This window comes from Dermacentor albipictus, unplaced genomic scaffold (assembly GCF_038994185.2).
Source record: "Dermacentor albipictus isolate Rhodes 1998 colony unplaced genomic scaffold, USDA_Dalb.pri_finalv2 scaffold_15, whole genome shotgun sequence".
Lineage (NCBI taxonomy): Eukaryota > Metazoa > Arthropoda > Arachnida > Ixodida > Ixodidae > Dermacentor > Dermacentor albipictus.
This window is the reverse complement of record NW_027225569.1, coordinates 4,459,513-4,465,512: the sequence shown is the minus strand read 5'-3', so window position 1 is coordinate 4,465,512 and position 6,000 is coordinate 4,459,513. Positions and strand designations below refer to the sequence as shown.

At 40.7% G+C, this 6,000-nt stretch overlaps 1 long non-coding RNA gene across 1 annotated transcript; it reads left to right on the top strand.

Moving 5' to 3' along the window:
• Window positions 1–683: 683 nt before the first annotated feature.
• LOC135913432 (uncharacterized) lies at window positions 684–4,478 on the top strand. The gene is made up of 3 exons (XR_010568010.2): window positions 684–1,071; window positions 1,832–1,958; window positions 4,448–4,478. It is a non-coding gene; the product is annotated as an uncharacterized lncRNA (long non-coding RNA).
• Window positions 4,479–6,000: the final 1,522 nt, after the last annotated feature.

Sequence of the window (6,000 nt, the reverse complement as noted above, 5' to 3'; positions counted from 1 at the left end):
TGAGCGCGATCCGCGCATGTTAAGCGCATCGCCACGAAAGCAAGATAGGGAACACATAAGCGTAACCTGTGCCTCACGGGTAAAATTAAACATCATCGTATATACGTTGTTGTGCGACGGACACAAGCGCACGGAAACATCACACACTGCACACGTGTACCTCCGAGGTTGTGTCGACAATTTCTGGTCTACATTTAAACGACAGCAGGAAGTTACTTCAATGAGAAACGAAGTGAGGGCGCAGGCACTGCAGGTAACGGCTGCGCATAAAGTCAGGGTTTTAAGGCCAGTGACCGAGGTTGAAATCGTTAAAATCACACCGCAGCGATAGCTTACACAGGGTAAATTGTCGAGATCTTGAAGGCCATGCTTTTTGCTGACTACACGTGGCATAAGCGATTCAAAAGCAAGAATACTGCATGTAATTTATTTCTGCCCTAAACTATAGCACACAATATGAGCATGTCAATGTTTCTTCTTGTCTAGCAACACATGTATGTAGTTCGGCTCAAAGGCCGGCTCAAAACGACACAAAACCTGCTGTAGCGGGTATTATTGTAGGAATCACGGAGGCCACGGCAGCCGCACTATTATACAGACGGCGCTGGCGGCGCCGGTATTTTCGTATTCAACGCGACAGGTAGAATACGAAGGTACGGCGTGTTGTTATTGCTCCGTCTTCAACGGTTGTTGTGCGGGCTGCGTCGATGTGTTTGTTTGATCGTGTGTTATTAGGTTTGCTGTAATGAAATGAGACGTAGTTCGCGAGCACGAAAGTGCCAGAAGATGGCTTGAGTCTCGCTGTAAGCACGCCGTATGCGTGGCGCGCCAGCTAAATGTGGACTAGAGTGTACCTAATGTGGACCAACGATTTTCATGCCATGGAGTGCGTTCCCTTTGTCTCCGCTTGTGTTCGTGGAAAGTTTGGTGGACGGCGCAAAGAAGTAATGCGTATTATTAGCGCGCCTCAGCTCGTCCACTACCCAGCGGCTTGTATGCTGCAAGTAACATCGCAGACGCATCACTGGAAACTTGGAGAGTGCCTTTCGACCTCGTCGTACTGTTGAAACGGTAAGCAATCGTGCTCGCCAACTACACGTGCGTTCATCCGTGTTGTGTGTGCTTCCCGTGTGTGTATAGAGTGCCTTGCGAACGTAGTAAGTGGAACACCCACGACAACAGTGAACCCTGTGCTGATACTTGTTACGCGCTGGTTGTAAGAATTGTGTACGCAACTCTATTGCCACAGTGCGGAATTGATAATCCTGATAAGTGTTTGCTTCCCCTGAGAAAAGTTTCGGAAATCGTGTTCGCCTTGTGCAGTTGTGCGTGAGCTCCCGCTTGTCTGCTAAAGTTGCATAGTAACGACCCGTCTACCTCTTCATCGGTTCTTTCTTCAATGACGTTTCCTCACTTATAAATGCTTCGACGTTGTGCACAATCTCTGCTTACGAGGTTTTTGGCTAACGAACAGGTCTAAGAAAAAAATGTAAGCCAATCACAGCTTGCTACTAGTACAGCTTTATTTCCAAGGCAAGATGTGTTGACATAACTGACTTAACTAAGCATGACAGGGGAACGTTGCCTATACTAAGTAATGGAAAAAAAACATTAAGTTTAGATTGCAATCTGCTGCTGCGGTGCGTCCAAAACTTTATTTGATGTAGAGGTCCGCATTGTCATGACATTCGATGATTTCAAGCATTTGCTCTCTTTCCACATTAGTGCAGACATTGTTTTCGTGACTGTTTTAGGTGCTGATTGCATGTTTTCACGATATCACAGCTTTATTGTGCCACTGCTATAAGCTAACATAGAATTGATTTTGTAGTGGCGAGGCCGTGACCCACAACATAAACTACAAGATCGAGGAGCCCCAAGAAATGCAGACCCTGTGGATATATGGCTGCAGCAGCATGGCGTGTGATCTGGATGGTCATGACAGGTGTGTATGAAATGTACGTGTTCCAAAAAGGGGGCTTGGTGTCATTCATGGTGAAGTTTGTCAACACATTACTTAATGCAGCATACTAAAGAGACTAAATATTTATGCAACCTTATTGAACTTGCTACCTATTAGTGTGCATAGCCATTATGCCCACATGATTGTGTTCTGTATAAAACTATACCCAACCATTCCTGATGTTTAGTATTTCTTTTGCGTAAGTTGCTTACCTGCAAGTTACATATATTTTTTGCTTTGTACATATTGTATTTATGACTTTTTATTGGGGTTTTATTCTTTGAAAACTATTTCCTATGCTGTACCCCTGCCATTTGTTGGGCGTGTTGGTAAATTGAAAGCATATTTAGCGCCAGCAAACAAGGACGTAAGGGAGACGACGCATTGTGTTGTCGTCTCCCTTAGGTCCTTGTTTGCTGGCGCTAAATATGCTGTACCCCTATTTGCATAATTTTTTTCTGTTTGTGCTACAATCTCGTGCAGTTTTCTGTGCATGTAGGAATTCGAAGGGTAGTGGACTAAATATGTCACAGGTCTAAGCACGTAGTGTGCACATCTTTGTTTATCAATGATATCTTTACAGTTACTTCTCTGTTCCCATAGTAACAGCCACTGCAAAATACACATTTGGTGAGCTTTAATTTCTTGAAAATTAATATGAAGGTCAGTATTTACTAAGCTGCATTTACTTCTGTAGTACATAGGCACAGACTGATATGGATACCTTGTGATCTACACAGGATGCCTTTTTTGTTTGTTGCATTAAATATTGGGGCTCACCCACATCTCTTACTATATATGTGGTATGCCTCATCGATTTCACTTGTCAGTTTTTACGGTGGATGAAAACAGATGAACAATTGTAATCCAACATGAAGCCCCGTTGTAGAAATGTACGGCCAAGTTGGATGACCATACTGGTCTTTTAAATGAAATATGGTGATTTCTTATACACATGAGAAGATACCAGCCCGTTTGCCCTATGTACGCTTGACCACATGTGAAAGGGATACAGTGCACTCACTGCCTGTGACACACGACAAATTTGGTGGTATCTTTCACCGAGCAAGCCTCCCTTGCCTGCTTGCCTTTCTCAATTTCTCAATTCTCTTGCACACTGCTGTGCATATGGCACCCTGACAAGAAAGGCTTGCTTAGATACCACTAAATTTGTCTTGTCTGTCAGGGGTAGTGTAGTCTATTCTTGTGATCATGTGTATATTTGGTCAAATGTACATGCAACAGATTGGCCGGTGCCTCAACACGTACCTAAGACAGTACCATAATTCACTCCCCGGATCAGTATGTTCGTCCCACTTGACCATGCACCGATGGGACTGGGGCTGCGCGCCAGATTTAGACTGTTCAGCTGCGGCAACCAATTGACCAACAACATCACTGAGGAATGCCACATAAAAAGACTGGGTCACAATCTGTTTACTGAATTGTCCGCACCCTTCGTAGTAACAAATTTGTTTGTTGCAACTAGTTTTAGACACGTTATTTCTTGTTAAATTTTCTGCTTGACCTATAGAGCAGTTATGCTATCAGTTTTCAAAGTTACTTGATTAGTATAATTTTTGTTTCCTGTTTTTCACGTGCCAGGTTGCAAGAAGGACACTTTTTAATTAAAACTGAATTAACTTTTCAATTGCAATTGGGCAGTCTTATCATTGCGTTTAGGATACATATCAGTGTACATACCCGTACTAGATTAGAAACTAATTGTTTCAATAACTCAAAAAGCACGAATATACTGTGTCCATTGTATCTGACAGTGACACCGCGACTGTGTTCCAAATACCACAAATTGGCAGTTATCCATCATAGTTTGCGAAAACAACTTAAAACATTATTGTTCCCCATACAATGCATACTTAGATGCATCGTCATGATTGCCCAAGCTCCATGTGAGAAATTTATTATTCGCATATTAAGCATAGTACATACCAACTATGGCTAATAGCGGATGGAATATTAATTTTGTCTACCGCTCAGCAATAGAAGCCAGTAGGTCATTCCCTTCTTTTAAAAACAAAATTTTTCTATGCATAGTGTGACATCTGTATAGGACTCTTAGCTCATGGGTTTTCCTGCTTGCTTATGTTATAAATGGGAATGTGTTGTCATTGCAAGATGAGATTAATGTGTGACTAGGCTGTTGTCGTTCGGAGATGCTTTTTGTCATCAGCAATGGTATTCTACTGCCAGGCACGTTGGCCCAGTGCTGATTTCACCGAATCTTGGGAAAGTAAAAATATTCTCAAAAGTGATTCTCAAAAGAACTGCCACTGTTTGGCAGAGTGGTGGGGAGGTGGGGCATTCTGCCACCTTTCTGTTATAATTTTTTTCTGAAATACTGAAAGGAAACTTAGCATAATGCTACAACTATATAGATATTTGTGGCATATTTGTGCCTGCTAATACATTATGAATGAATGTTCATTACACCTTTTGAAAATTAATTTCAATTTTATTTTCCAGGCTCCACCGTCGCCGTTACTAGATGGACCAAATGAGGCCAAAAACTAGCCTTTCCTCGCTCCATTCCTGGGAAGTGAAATAGCAGGTGATCATGTAAGAATGAACTCGCAACCGTGTGGGCAGTAGCCAAAGCTCCCTACAGTTCATGCTGGTGGTGGAATGATAAGACAAACCGCAATATTTATTTGTTTACTTATTCACTTAATATTTATTTATTCATATCTCATGAATACTGTGCAGTTTTTTTAGCAAGGAGTCAGGTAAAATAAAGAAATATTGTTGCATCAAAGTAAACGTTATTTGAAAAAGCATAATTCACGTAGCACGAATTCATGGAAACTGTAAATTTTGAAGAAACAGAGCAGTAAGGTTAACAAATCTTATATAACAAAAAATGAGATCACATTTCTGTTGCACCCAATACCATAATTTAATCTGTCAAATTAGAGGTACCATATGCTGCTCTAATATACAATCACTAATTTATAAGTAGATGCGTGAAACTCTCAAACGTTGCAACAATTTCATGTAAGCTGTAAATTCATATATACAGTTTGTTGACTTTAGACATAGCAGATGGAGTCTGCAGAACTATGATATCTCTTTCTGGCACAGAGACGGGGATTAGCAAGCTTCGTGGTGTTATTTTTCTTAAACCTGCCAAATAGTTCTTCCTGCAACAGGTAGAATTCTCAAATGCCGCAAACTTAATTTAAATGAGTGCTGTGGTTGTCTTAAAAGTATTTCTGTATTTTGGATGTATTTGAGTAGGAAAATTTACAGAATTAACGAACTTGTGCTAGCTCTTTTTTTATTTACAGTTGCAAACTAAGTCCTTTTCCTTCAAGTTTTGCTATTTTCAGCAAATTTTAATAAAAATTGATGGTGTTAATGTAAAAAATATAATTTAAACATTTTTAAATGTATCAAACCTCATCAAATTTGGTTGCACAGTTGCCGAGAAAAACGATTTTACTGTTCATGTGCATTACATAGGAGCTCCTGAGCTAAATCTCTTTAGTCATTGCGTGTGTCGGTCTGGTTTGTATTTCTCACCCTAATTAGAATATTGGCTCTGATCTCAAAATTGTTTCCCTTACAACGAAATACGAGCTTTTAAACTTTTTACGATATATGCTGTACTGCTCTATGATAACCCCTGTTTGCCACATTTTTGCAGGGCCTACCAGTGCTAATTTTAGACATAAACATAGACTAAAATGCTGTGTGGTTTCGGTATATGGTGTACTTATCTGTGAAAGCCATTATTTGCCACATTTTTGCAGCGACTGCCAGTGTTATTTTTGCTCATACTAAAATGCTGTGTCGTTTCGTCAGGCTGACACAACATTGCAGTGCACTTTCATATCAGTCTATTTTCAGGCTTTAGTATCCAAACATTTAATGTGCACTGCTGGAACAGGCACTCCTTTTGCAGTTTTAATGGTATGGTTTCTTGTCCTAGTCAAGCCTGTTATTGCGAGGTGTCAACTGTAATCAAGTCTGCCACTGATTCTTTTACCTCATGTTTCGTGTGTTTGCACCACCAGCTT